The following is a 14,125-nucleotide window of genomic DNA, read 5'->3' on the forward strand; positions in this document are numbered from 1 at the left end:
GGTACGTCACTCGTTTTCACAAACACCGTCTCATTTATCATTCAATGTAACCCCGTGCACTCCGATAGTTACATTGTAATACAGAAAAATTGTCGATTCCGAGGGTCTGATAGATGAAGTCGGTGATATGCATCGCGCCGAACGCCTGTAACTTTCCAGCGTCAATGGATCTGCTGTCGAAAATGAATAAGCAAACAGCGCAGGATTTTCTATCCGTGACGTGCGGTTTAGCAAGTCACAGGACAGAATGTTAGTTTCTCGACGGTAAGGGGTCGCATTAACTTGTTTCGAGAGGACGATGAAAAGGAGCTGCCGTTTCAATAGAGAAACAACGTTGAACCAACAATAATAAAAGTGTTTAAAACTCGATTAATCTTTCTCCCTTGGGTGAAGTTCCTTTTCCCTCGGCGTGATAAACGGTCAGCGTTGAAAAAAAATTAATTGAGCGATGTTCGGCTAAATCGCCACATTGCACGGAGCCTGTCAAGCGAGAACAATTTGATTCGAAGCTCGAGAGGAGCCGTACCGTGTTCGCGGATGAAAGTTCCAGTCTGGTGCGTTCTCATCTTACAACGTTAGAGACTGCGAGCCGCGGCTGCAATTGCGATCTATGCACCGGAAGCTCCGCGTAATGAGTGTTGGCTTCAAGAGAACGTCGCGAGCCATTAAAATGGCGGGCACAAGATAGCATATTTTTCGTTAAACAGCTCCGCGGAAAAATCTGGCCACCGCGCACACCGTTTCCCCATTCAAAATACTCGTCTCTCGAAAAGCACAGTGTATATAAATCGACTCGCAATTAAGCATTAGTTTCGTTCGCCCAGAATCTACCACGGTAGAAAGAATCCCTACGAAATTAAAAATTCATTTCCCCCTTGCAACGCGTGTAATACCACATCGCGTGCACTTACATAATTAGCAGCTATTATCTCAGTTGGCTCCCATTTAAAAAGCGAATTGTACCAACGATCCCATGGAACGAATTATTAAATATTCTACATTCACTAGAGACTCATTACATTTCCCTTCGTTTCCGTTATTCTTTTATAGCAAAGGAAAGCAGGAACGATGAGTTACTCAGCGTCAAACATTTTCATTTGACATCGGTGATGTTATGATTATTTCCAAGTAACCCAGTATCGATGACTGACGCTTAACGCATTACTGCAAGAGATATTCTAAGTACTTCGAGCAGATTGCATTAGTTCCAGAAGTAACTACGAAATTATACGGAGCATCGTTCGAACCGGACTAATTACCAGCTTTATGGAAATCTGTTGTCGGGCTCATTATGGTTTCGAGAAACAATTTCGCCGGAGTTCGCGAGCGGAGGGAGAAAGAAAGTCCGGTGCCGTCGAAGCCGTTCCGTCCGGGCCGGGCGGGTGTCCTGCGGTTTTTCGACCGCAGGATGAGAGGAGCCGGCCCCGCAAATCGCTCCGAACTGTCTGCTCTGTTATTAGTCGCCCCGTGCGAGCAGCCTCTGGCATGCGGGGATGAAAGAAGAAGAGAGGGCGCGTTTCGCGCTCATTATTTCGACGAGCCGTGCGCGTCTCGACGCTCGGAACACGGCAACGGCCCCCTCCCGCTCGGTTATCCGGCGACGATAATCATTTTTGAGCGACAGTTATGACCGACCGCGGCACGCACGCGCGAGAAACGATCCGAGACAATAGGAGAGACTGGCAGCTGCGGCTTTATGCCGCAGCGACAATGCCGAGCACCTGTACCTGCATTCCATTTGCGGGTACACGTGTTTGCGTTGGTCTTAAGCAGATTTCGTTTGCCCTGGAGGGGAACTGAGATTGCAGGACCCTAGGGAAATTCGGAGATTGACGTCTTGTCTTCAGATTTCTATCGTGATTGTCTTCGTCAGAGGTATTATGTTAACGCGTTCACCGCGAGAATAGATTTCGTGTAACACTAGCTTGTGTCATTAAGGCGTACGGCGTTGGAATTAGTGATTAATGGTTTGGTATCGTAGTTCTTGAGTTGTAGTATTGTTCAATTACGAAACATTTTAATTCGGTAATTCTTGTGGTTGTTTTCTAGTAAATTGGACGGTTCGGTAAAATTGATTATCGCTGTCAAGGTGTTAATATTATTGATTATAACGTTGATTTGTTATATTGCGGTTATATTATTGTATTGAGATTATTTTTCTATGAGTTTTATATTCTTATTTATATTTTACGTTTGTTTCCCGAGCACGCAATCGGTCGGTACGCGTTCAGTGGAAAGGGAATTTTACTAGATTTTAGATTAAAATTCCTACGAAGTTATGAGCTTTTAGATACTGTTTTTTATCATTACACGTGAGCTGGCGTGCAGATCTGAATGACTTATTTTTATACCGGGCGTTCGCTTATTAAACCGGCGTAAATTATCCAGTGGCACGGGAATAGTTTAAAGTTCATATAAATTGACTACTTTACGCGAGAAAGTGGTGAAATAGTTTGCAGAAAGTAACGTACGATTGGAATGCAAAGTGAAGGGTAATTACTGTTTCATATGTTCTACACGTGATAATTAGCTAATAACTTATCGGTAATGTCGTAAGGCGATATGCAACGTACATAGTAGCTGATAAGTTCGAATAACTCACGTACACAGCTAAATGAAAATGCGTTCCTGGTCGAGATATCGCAATATCGGCCGAAAACCGGACAGCTATTCAGTGATACGTTGCAGCGTGTAACGAGTAAATTGATTTACTCGATAAATTATTAATTAAACTGACACCCGCTTTAAATCTTCCCGTTAATTTCACTATTCCATTTCTAGAGTGAAACTATTCGGGAAACATTTCGTCGGCACAAAATGCTTCGCGCATTTATACCGAGATTTCTGTACTCGTAAAAACTGCATTAACCTCTCAGGAATTGGATGTAGACTCATTGATGTAGAAATGCTAATATGAAAGTGCTGCTTCGAGATGTTTCATTATTGATTAATCCAATTCTCAGAGATACTCGACGGCAATTCACTTTCATTGTGTCGAATAGAATAGATACCGAATGTATAAGTAAGTAGAGAGCGACACAGTGAAGAAGGTAGGTTCACGTTGAATTCCCAGTTGATAATTTACGGTACAATAGACGGAAGGTCACTAAACTATAAACGAGTACTATAGTAGCTAATAGGTGAACCTTTTACCACTGGCAGGACGCAAGTATAATATATAACCTTAATGACCTTAGCGACGTTTTAAGTGCAGTTAACTCCTCCCACGAGAATCACCGACGGACGCAGCACTCTCAGAATTCCAGTAATCTTACTAACCACTGACGAATAAATACTTTCACATGCCATCATGGACACTTCTTGAACGCGTCTAGCCTTGAATACACTCCTTTTACATACAACGTATCCTAAACCTTCAAGTCAGACCCAAATACATAGAACCCCAATTCTCATCGACGTGACGACATTTCGTCGTTACTTCCTATCGTTCTCTATCACATTCGTTTATACAGCGTAATCGCCGCGAAATTGCAGCGATATGATACAACGGAAAGTCGCAACGCCGACAAAAAGCCGCTCGTCCGTATCGGACCAAATCGGTAACGATGCGTTCACAGCGGAGCTGCGGTAGAGCTACGTATCGAACAGAGCAATGCTAAAACACCTTTAAATCCGCTGAAGCTGAAGAATCGTCGTTACCTTCAACCTCCAGACATACCGCGAGAAAAGTGTATCACATACGTAAATGTTACATACAATTATTTGGTCTCCCGCTGAGTGTTTCGCTTATAGTTTCAATAAATCACGCGTAACCGTCTCAACTATCCTAACACCAAAGCATCAAGAACCAAGTAAAAACACACGAAAACTACCCAATCGAATCCGCATCGTCCAGCCATCAAGCAATCTCCCAAGAGTTCTCCTCGCTCCGTTCCGACGGTCGCATCGCAGCACAGCTGCAAACATACCCTAAACCGCGAAGCCGAGCGGAGGAACCGCCTGGCATCCGGGTCAAGAGCAGGCATTCCCAAATTCCGGTACACCGGTCGCGAAGGAAAGAGACCGAACGGCGGACCGCGCTCTTCTACTCGCGGGACCATCGGATCAAGGCATCAGTAGTGGGTAGAGGCGGCAGAGAGACGGCGATCCGCGCTTTCGTTCGTGCCGGGAAAAGTGGTGGCGTGACGTTGCCGCGACTCTGGAACGTCGGACGCGGCACGCGCGTTGCTAGCTGGAGGAAGAACGAGGAAAGCGACGGCGGCCGATAGACGCTAGGCCGGCGAGAAAGAGGGAAAGCCTGCCGCGGCGCGACGAGAAAATCGGGCGGGACGCGACGCGACGCAACGGAGGGGCGAGAAAGCGCATAGGCGGCGGCGACGGTGCGACGAGGACGCCGCGACCGAACGGAGCAACAGAGTGCGACGCGCCGGGGCTCCGCGCTACCAGGAGAACATGAGCGTGGGACGCGTCGCCGCGGACAAAGGGCGTTCTATCGTTCCTGGAAAGAGGGAAAAAGACGAGGAGCGGATCCGCGTGGCGGAAGAAAGAACTCTAGCCGCGGGAAAGAGAGCAACGCCGAGAGTGCCGGGAAAGGACGAGACGGCGACGACGCGGTGGAACCGAGCGGGACGCTCGGCGAGAGGGAACACCGAGAGGGACGGAGAGGGAGCGAGTCGGGTTGCGCCGTGCCGCTTCGCGTCGCGCCGAGCCGAGCCGGCCGGGTCGATTTAAAGCGGAACCGAGAAGAATTCCGGCTGCCAGCAACAGGTTGCCGGGGGGAAGGAGAACCACCCCGGGCTGAACGGAGACGAGGGATGCGACCCCGGAGAAATTCCACACTGATAGCCGCGCGATACACGCGTCGCGACACGTCCGGCGAAATTAGCGGACACCGGAGCACCGGCGATCCGGACCTTGATCGCTTGACCGAGATTACCCCCGCCACGTGATAAGGGCAGCGTCGGCTCCAAGTGATTTGTTTCGGGCCTGAGGGCTCTTAATTGGGCTCGAACGTGGATTTCAGATTCTTACGAGTGTTGGGACATGGAGCGTTCATCTTCGAAGGAAACGTGTTGCAGTGTTTTTGCGCTCGATGTGTTTGAAGGTTGTTGTAAATGTTGTATATTCGGAAATTGGAGGAGGAGGATTGTTAATATTAGGACGTGCAGTCTGTTATTCTATGGTTAGCTAGTTCTCACGTGGATATATGTGTCAATGTTTAAAAGTAGAACCACCTATTCGCGATGTTTTTGTCGCAACGGTACCGTTCAGGTAGGAAATTACGCAATTACCGGGATCCACGGTGGAAGATAACGTTCGGCCCGATTATAATTAGTAAATACCCCTTCAATTTCTAGCGTGAAAGTAATATGCATTCCCATTCAGCCGCCACGAAACGTAATGACGTTCGGTTTTATGCAGGCACACTGTTTGGCTCGCCACCACGGACCGTGGCCGGCCGCCACGTGAATCATATTTAATGCAACAACGGCGGCGAGCATCAGAAGCGATCGTAAACCTCCCTGTGCACGACGGTGGCCAGCAACGCACCGTGAATTTTTTGCTTACCGCCGGCGTGCAGTACACGAACGGCGCGATTCTCCATGGTCATCCGGCTGTTCATTGCGGATCGGTAAAACTGTGGGCTCATCGATAAACGGAGAACCGAGGCTGCCTCTTCTCGCCGGACCGCCGATCGAATAACAGTCGTTCGAAGTCTCATTACAAAAATAAAAATCGCTCACTTCGCTTTGATTATCGCAGTCCTCTATCGTAACGTCACCTCGATTGTCCAAAATCGTCGCTTCTCACCCGAATATCAGTAAACATTGAATACATATAAACATTCAGTTACTCCGCTGTATATAAAAACTACCCTAACAACCTTTCATTCGAATAACATAATTCTGCGCAACGAACGAAATTCAACGACGAATTCAATTCCGTTCCCTCGAAAATTATCATTCGTTTCAACCCCTCCTGTCTTGTTGACGCTGTAATATACCGTTGGTACCGTTTGATTAGAAGAAATCAAAAAGGAACCAGTGTTCCGTTTCAAGACGAGAACTGCGATGCCTCCGAGGCAACGTCCAAACGGAGCGCCCGCGGTCTTCTGTCTACCGGTTATCGAGTTCTTTAACAATCCAATTATTTGTTTCAATAAATTTCAATCTCTGGTCCCGCTCCGGACGAAGAAAACTCCGGCGTCCGAGTCAATATCATTGATAGAAAAGCTTCGCGGGCTTCTTGTTCCTCTTCAGCCTCGGGGATCGGATCGCTATCGCGGTGTTTCATCGGAACTCCCACGCAAAAATGAGGAGCCGTCCTGTGTACACAGTCCACGCGTCGTTTTTTCCATCCCGGAGCAGCATCATCATCCTCCGCCGGGAAGGATCACGATGCGAGCATACAAGGATGCAAGGGAACAATCATGCTCCCTCCCATTGCCCCTTTTCTCGGCCGCTTCTCCCTTTTGCTCCCTTTGCGCGGGCAGCTCGCGGGCCCCGTAATTACCATGATCGAACAATGCTACGGGGATTCGTGTGCTCGTATTCACGGAATCGATGCTCGTACTCTTTGCCGTTGCTGTTTCCACGATGTTGCTGACACTGGGAGACACCGCAGGCAGCACGAGACATTCCATAGACGAGCACCGTAGGAATCTGCGACTGACTGCGGGACCGAGGATGCTCTTTGAACACTGATTATTATTCAGAAATGGACACGGGGTGGAAAGAATGAGTTCTACTGTTAGAATACTTATGAATGTGCGACGTCCTCGACTTGCATCGGACATATTTCAATTGCAGATTAATTGGAAATGATTTGAATTAATAGGAATAATTGTAATTCGAGAGGAGATCGGGAATTTAATATAAACGTTTGTCGCTTAAATAATTTTGCTGTATGTTTTGTTAAGTAACAGTATTCGGTTTTGTTTTATGTGATTAAAAAAAGGGTGACTTTTAATGCGTCGATTTTCATTGGAAAGGTTTAAAATCGTATGATTTCTGGTATATTTCAAATTCGGAAGTTGAAAGTTTAACGCATGCAAATGCAAGGAAAGAACGCGGCGATAAATCTCGTTTAAAACAGAGGGAGCACAGGATTTGCAACGATCATGAGAATAATTCACGAAATGAATTAACGCTGTCGTGAAACGTCAAGAAAAGTTGGCGCATTCTTCGAGGATATATAAACGGTCAGGAAAGTTTCTGAAAACATCAAATCTCGCGCGATATTACTTTCGAGAAGTTTGCGGGAACAAAATGTCCGACTTCCGCGAACGGCGACCCAGGAAATATACTTTTGCCCGTGCATCATTCCGAAGTGTTCGCAGACCGAATAAACATTGATGTAACGAACTTTGTTCAACGATAGAATTGATTGTTTCTCTTGAAGATATTGTTTTATTAATATTAGTCCTCGCAACGAACGATGCGGCACGCAAGTACGTTGACTCCGTTCCCCGCGGAAGATAATCCAATTAAACGATGATCCGGTCAAATCTTCCGAGAATTAATCATTGATCGCTGCAGTTCTGACATTAAAACACTAGGAACTGAACGATTCAATTGAAATATTATTTCCAATTGTCAGAAGAAATTGCATTAATCCTTTGCACTCGGCAGAGTTTCACTATATTTTCTAAAACTAAGTTAACACTTTTACTGTCACGTCACCCACACTCGGGTGACGGTATTTCTCACGTAAACTTGAATATTAATTTTCTTGGCGATACATCGAACAAAATCTTTTAGTTTCTCCTTAACGAAGAAAACTGTTTAGAATGCATAGGAGTCTTGATGAGTGTTTACTTGGCAGTCGAGGTGTTAACGAGAGATCACACGCTATTTTATGTACATAACACGCAAAGCTTAACATTATCAAGCTTTATACTTCCGCTATATCGAATCAAGTGTTAACTGAGAGTCGCCTACCGCGTCCAAAGGATTACCCTAATCTTCCAATCCCCAATTCGCGAACTAGCTCAGTCCAAACAGCTTAACCGTCCCAATGGTAAACGAACTCTTCTTTCCATCCGCAATTTCATCTAAAGAAATCCGTCCTTATTTCGCAGTCGTCCGAGCAGCGAAGCTGCAAAGGCACAAGCATTGACTTAAGGATCTCCGCATATCAATTTCCGACTGTCTAGCACGGGAAGCACACGAGTGACAGCCTAACGAGACAGAAAGGACACGTCTCACGATGTCGCTGGTCCCTTTCCAGCCCCAGCTTATCGGATCCGCGTCAGCTCGTATGAACCGTACAAAATATTTAGGCGTGAAGTCAGCCTCGAACTTTTCCAGACGACGTCCCACGAAAGACACGAACCAGTTGCGCCAGTTCCACGATCTGGAACCGCACGAAATTGAACGGAAGGTCTGTCGAAGGACGAACAGAGGGAACAGGGAGAAAGGAGAATAAAAAAAGAAGGGAAAGAAAGAGGGAGAGGGAGAGAATGAGAGACAGGGAGAGACAGAGAGAATAGCAACCCTTGACGACAGGTCAAGAACCAGACGAGCGCAATCGAAAGAGCCCATTGTCGAGAGGAATCGGGGACAGGATATTACTCGTTAGTTGTGATTCGAACTTTTTATTACGATATTGTTCCCTCCGCCCCGCTCCGACCGTCGGTCTTCCTGTTATTGAAGCCTGAACTGCGATATTAAAATGCGCGCCGCGTTAATGAGCGTGCCCGGCAATTCTGTAATTACGATAATTGTGACGGCGGCCGCATTGTGCGGCCCGTATCGGGAAATATGGGAGCTACAGAGAGACGGGTTTCAGTTATTGTCCGCGTATAATTGACGCTGGATATGTTTGCTCGTCCGCGGGGTGGCGAGGGAATTGATTCTAATTAAAGGAAATCGCTCGCGTCCGTTTGTTCGGAGCGCGCGGGGGCAAATAAGATTTCAATTAGCTTCGTTCTCTATGAAAGTGAAACTAATTATCGCGAATCGTTTCTCGTTAGTCCACTCTAAGGCCGCGTCGAACGATACCGTAAATAACATAGAAGCGGGGAAAAAGAAACGCGATACGCCGGCGGGGAAAATGCCCGATCGGCGAGAAAATAATGCCAATCCTCGATCGTGATGGAATGGTATTACGTTGCGTTTATAATTGACAAGTAATAAGCACGCGGAACGGTGTAATCCGATCGTACGAAATTATGTGATCATTGAATGTAACCACAGTGAATTCTGCAATCGACAGGAAACAGTGGTAGTCTGATAAACTTATTAATTCGTACACGAGATCGACGTTAACCGATTCCCCGGCAACCCTTATTACCGACAATGAATTACTTAAGGAAAACTTATCACTAGAATCTCATCGGAAGGTAGTGCCCGAACCCTCGTAAATTGATGCTCGAATCAAGTTCCGGGTTAAAGAGGAAACCACCGTCCCAGAAATTCGCTACCCTTGTAATTGATACATCCCCCGCGACGAGAGGCGCAGACGTTCAAGGTCACGCGAAAATACCATCGGCAATCTCATTTTCCCACAGCCCACATCAATCCGCCTTTATAAATAATGGAGATCCGTCCATCGAGTTCATAAATAATGGAATCCCTACTCGGCGTATTGCTACTGACAAGAATTGACTGGCCGCCGACTCATCTCAGAATTCGAGGATGCAACGGTCCAGAGGATTATTCCACGTAGACGAGCACCACCGATCCCGATGAACACCCTCCAATATGTATTTCCAATGGAACGACGCCTTTAATTTATCTACCTCGCGCCCTGCGCGTCTAAATCACTCCGCGGAGAAAAATCGTTCGGCGAGTCTTGGGGTTAAACAGGCCAGCGATCGATAGCTCCGATTGAAATTCCATGAGAGTATTTTTATTAAACATTTCATCGAGCGGCCGTGTACGCGACAGAAGAAAAGCTTTCACGGGACTTCGACGAGTTATTGTTTCGCAAGAATTTCGTGCAATCGTTCGCTAAATATCTTACCGTACCGAACCTAGAACTCAACTGGAACCTTCGACCTCAAGTACGATTGCAGTTTAAGAAACAATGGGTACGCCACTTTTCGTACGAACAATTCGCGCATTAACAAGTCTTTAGAAACGTTCAGTATACAATTAATAAATATATAACACATAATTATTGAAAGAAACAGACACGTGCACGCAAGCGTCAGCTTACAATTCCAAACAACAACACACGGAACAACATAACTCAAGCGGAATTTACAATCAAACAAGCGATCCGGTATTTGGAATAATATTCCGCTCGTAGCTCTCGATAATATTTACCCGACGCCATCAAAGTCGGAAGAATTCCCTCTCGACATTGTATTCCCATACCACGGGGTTCCAAATATTTACGGGAAAGAGCGTAAATATGCACAAAGGATTCGCCGGCAAAAATGGCAGCGTAAAGAGTTGAAAAGGGAGATGAGGATCGTCGACCGAATTTTCATCCGTCCAGTTTTTATTAAAGCCGGCCAGCGTTGCCTCTCTCGCTCTACCGAGCGCGTGCGAGGTATTCCCGGGACGCCGTAAATTTAAAGTCTCTCTGCGGCCCTTCGCAGTGACGCCTCCGGAAAGGTCGCGCCGGAAAGTCCAGGGAGCTAACGCGCCGCTCGTCCTTTTCGGGCTGACCTTTCTCTTCTTCGGGGCGAAAAGCCTCTTCGTTTCACGACTCGGCGTTGCGGCGCACATGCGGGAGAACCCGCGGAAAGTTTAACGTCGACCGTTGACCTGGGCTTCCCGAATTATTCAGCAAGATCCCCGGACGCGACCTCGGGCTACGCCCGACCCCCGGAGATATTGGAGTTGTTTCGTGAACGGCGGAAGTTCGGCTCGCCCTCCATCCGCCGAACCCCGCGCGATACTTAATTCACGACGCCGCGCTTCGTCGCTCAACGGACCAACCCCCCGGTCCAACCCCCTCCGTCGTCTTCGTCGGCGTACCCGCGGAATTCGATTATATCGAAGTCGTAACCAGGGTTACGGATTGATACAAAGATTGAATCGGGAAGATTTGATTCGGACCGGGGCCGGTGAACGCAGGGGCGGTTTGGATTTTTTCGAATAACGGTCGATTAGTGGATATTGCCAGCGAGGATGAGCGGAATATTAGGTAAGGAATTCGATCGGGTTTACGCGGGAACGTAATTTCAACAGTGAAGCTAGTGAGCGATTGAATTGAATTTTTGAAGTTCCTTTGTGGAAGCTCGAGGAATGTATCTATTGAGTTTAATTGATTTACAGTTCAGTTCGCGTGTTGCCGAGTCAAAGTTTTTAATGATCTCTCGACGAAACATTTGTCATCTTTGCGATAATTGCAAAAGGGAGAAGTTCGGAGTGGGTCGTTTTGACCCGTAAAAGGTTTAGTTGTTAAGGGTTACATCGCGAGTTATTGGAAACGCGTTGGAGGTAATAACCGCGAAGAATTCGCGTTTGGTCAGTTTGAATTCGGTATTGGTATTTCATTGGTTGCGTGGAACTAATGGTACAAAGTAAATTGAATATATATGGATATATCTATGGTGTAATTTAATATTATTTGTCGAGTTTGTGGAAAATATGTTAGGGGAAAGTTCTGTCTTGTATGAATATACTAAATTTGGAAGTTTAGATGTTGATGAATGTATTGCACTGGTATTGAGTGAAAAATCTGCTGAAATCTGTTATTTGTGTTCAAACTGTGAGGGGATCGATTCTCTTGTTTCACAGTTCGTCCGTTTGCAAACTGGATAAAATGATGTACCAGAGGCAATATTTTCGAACGGTCCGATGCCTCGCTGAATTACTGTTCAGTAATTACAATTGGATTATATTAGCTAAAACGAATCGTTGAGATGAATACCTCACGCTCATTTCGTTGATGATGCGCGGAGAATAGGAGCTGCAGTTAAAAGGCAGTGTACAGGTACTCTGCGTTATGCACGGCGAGAGACCTAAAGGGAATGCGGATCTAATTGGTCAGTTTTTCATCTTTTCTCGTCTCGTTTTTGATATTAATTTCCTATTCGTCAATAAAGTTAACCGATCAAAATTATAAACAAAACACATCGCGAGAGACCTCTTTCGTCGCTGTTACTCCTTAAGGACGGTCGGCAATCTTTTCAGAAACTTTGTCGTTCGCGTTTGCATCCACTTTAGAATCTTATCTTCTGAATATTATACAGAGCAGTTTCGCGGTGCAAATGACGGCGTGATCGCTCTTTAAATTGTATAAAATCGCGGAACCAGCAGGAAAGTACGCTGGAACTGCGACAAGAGTGGCTGGTTTAAGTATAAAATTAGATAAGAACTAATTAGTTGAAGCTGGAGTTAATGGCTACACGGAGAGATAAGTTTAGATGACGAAAGAAGTGGAGATAAAATGAACGAGAGATGCAATGAAACATATGGTCGACGAAGCGAGTGCCTCTTTTTAAAATGTCCGTCTCTCTACACTATTTTCGAAGGAATAAACACAAATTACGAAATTTCATATTATTTGCAATCTTAACGGAATCGTCGAGCAAAAGTGTCGACAATTGTTCCCCAAATCCAAACAAGAATTCACGAATAATGACGACTGAGTCCAGTAATAGATATTTTTAGTTCAAATTAATGAAAATCGAAGTTGAAATGAAAGACAAGTTATCAATGTTCTACTCGCCAAGTAAAAATGCAGTCACGGTAAACAAAAAACTGCTTTGTGGTGCAAATAATTAATGACGAAATGACAGCAAGGGGTTAACTCTGGGGAATAACAGTCTTCAGACAGCGGGGAGTCGAAATAACCCAAGGAGCTCGGGATTGTCCGCGGCGAATACTTTCGTACCGTTACTTCGGAGTGAAAGCTCTTCCCGGTTTGGGAATTCCGACGTATTCGCAAACGTTCGCTGGTTTCTCCGTACCCGCGCTACTATTTATTTCGACGGTCGCTTGTCTGTCAACCCCCTCTGGACACGAGGAAAGTCGACGAAAGTCGGCAAACGTTTCAGGTAATTACCACATTAGAAAATGCCAGGTTCACGAGGAATACTAGCAAATATAAGTAACATTAAACACCTTGGCTCGTAACATCCAATGAATCTCTTTACGAACAAGTTGATAAATGTGAGAACGATTTTTTCGTCCGAAACGATAAAGTGAAACATTATTTTCCTTGTTATCGTTGTACTTAACGTTAAGAGCAAATGTGGACTTGTAATGAGTATACAGATTTCTTTTTTTTTCTTCTGGCAAATCGTCGACGATAAAGCGACTCTAATCGACGCGACTACGAAGGAAATTACATAAGGGGTTAAACAAGATTCGAACGACAAAAGGGTCAAGCTAAGCGTGATTAAGTTTACGAATAATCCGGGTCTGAGAAATCAAATTAGAATAACGAGGATTCAAGTGATTCGAGACCGGTTGACGTCGACGTGCCGCGCGACATCCGTGACATCAATTGCTATTTTATTTCATTCTTGCATTTCCATTAGATCAAGTAGGAAACGAAACGACGACGGAGCACTTCGTCGCTTTGAGCTGTGATTAACCTTGACAGACGTGGTTCTTCTTCCAGTGGAAAGGCGGTATCCGCTAATCGTTTTAAATGGCTTTGAATCGGTTCGCTTATCAAGAGGCTCGCGGAGCAGTTGGACGCATCACTACTCTCGTTTCCAATAGATCCGACAGTCGGTCTTGAAACGTGAAAAGTAAATAAATTTCATTTACTTGCCGAGGGAAACGTTTGGAGCTCTTGTAACGTTGGAATTCCGAAAATGTCTCGGAGTGTGATTAGACTGTAATATTATACTACAAATGAAATAAATATGAAGAGATAAAAAATAATCTATACAATGTAAAAAGAAAGAAATTATGTAATATAATATTTTGTTCGTTCTCCGAAGAAATCAGATTCTCACGGAGACTTCTGAAATGACCTAACGAACGTATATACGGGAGCGATATTAGCAGCTTCAGAATGTTATTAAAGTTCAAGGGGGAAAAGCTCATAAAAGCTGATATTTAGCAAGATAAAACCTCGTAAAACGTTTTCGAAAAAATAAAACGTGGCAATGAAAATTGTTTACCCACTAGTAAGACCTTCATAACGTACAGCAATAACGTGTGGTTTGCTCAACAGCTATTAATCATTTAGGCTCGAAAACGCAAGAAAGAAATTTCTGTCCTGCTCGAATCATCATTCCACCTGTACC

General features: G+C 45.4%; 1 protein-coding gene and 1 long non-coding RNA gene across 7 annotated transcripts in view; both read right to left on the reverse strand.

Annotated features, from left to right (window-relative positions):
* Nucleotides 1-14,125, reverse strand: part of Ppn (proteoglycan-like sulfated glycoprotein papilin) — a 175,361-nt gene that overhangs the window by 152,517 nt on the left and 8,719 nt on the right. The gene's annotated exons all lie outside the window — the stretch shown is intronic.
* The window catches only part of LOC143174840 (uncharacterized), a 67,853-nt gene that overhangs the window by 32,804 nt on the left and 20,924 nt on the right, over nt 1-14,125 (reverse strand). The window contains exon 3 of one of the 2 annotated variants that reach the window (XR_012999272.1): nt 6,601-6,633. The exons of the other annotated variant lie outside the window; for it this stretch is intronic. This is a non-coding gene — a long non-coding RNA (uncharacterized LOC143174840). Of the gene's footprint in view, nt 1-6,600; nt 6,634-14,125 lie in introns of those variants that run through there. 2 annotated transcript variants of the gene reach the window in all.

Source organism: Nomia melanderi, chromosome 8 (assembly GCF_051020985.1).
Source record: "Nomia melanderi isolate GNS246 chromosome 8, iyNomMela1, whole genome shotgun sequence".
NCBI lineage: Eukaryota > Metazoa > Arthropoda > Insecta > Hymenoptera > Halictidae > Nomia > Nomia melanderi.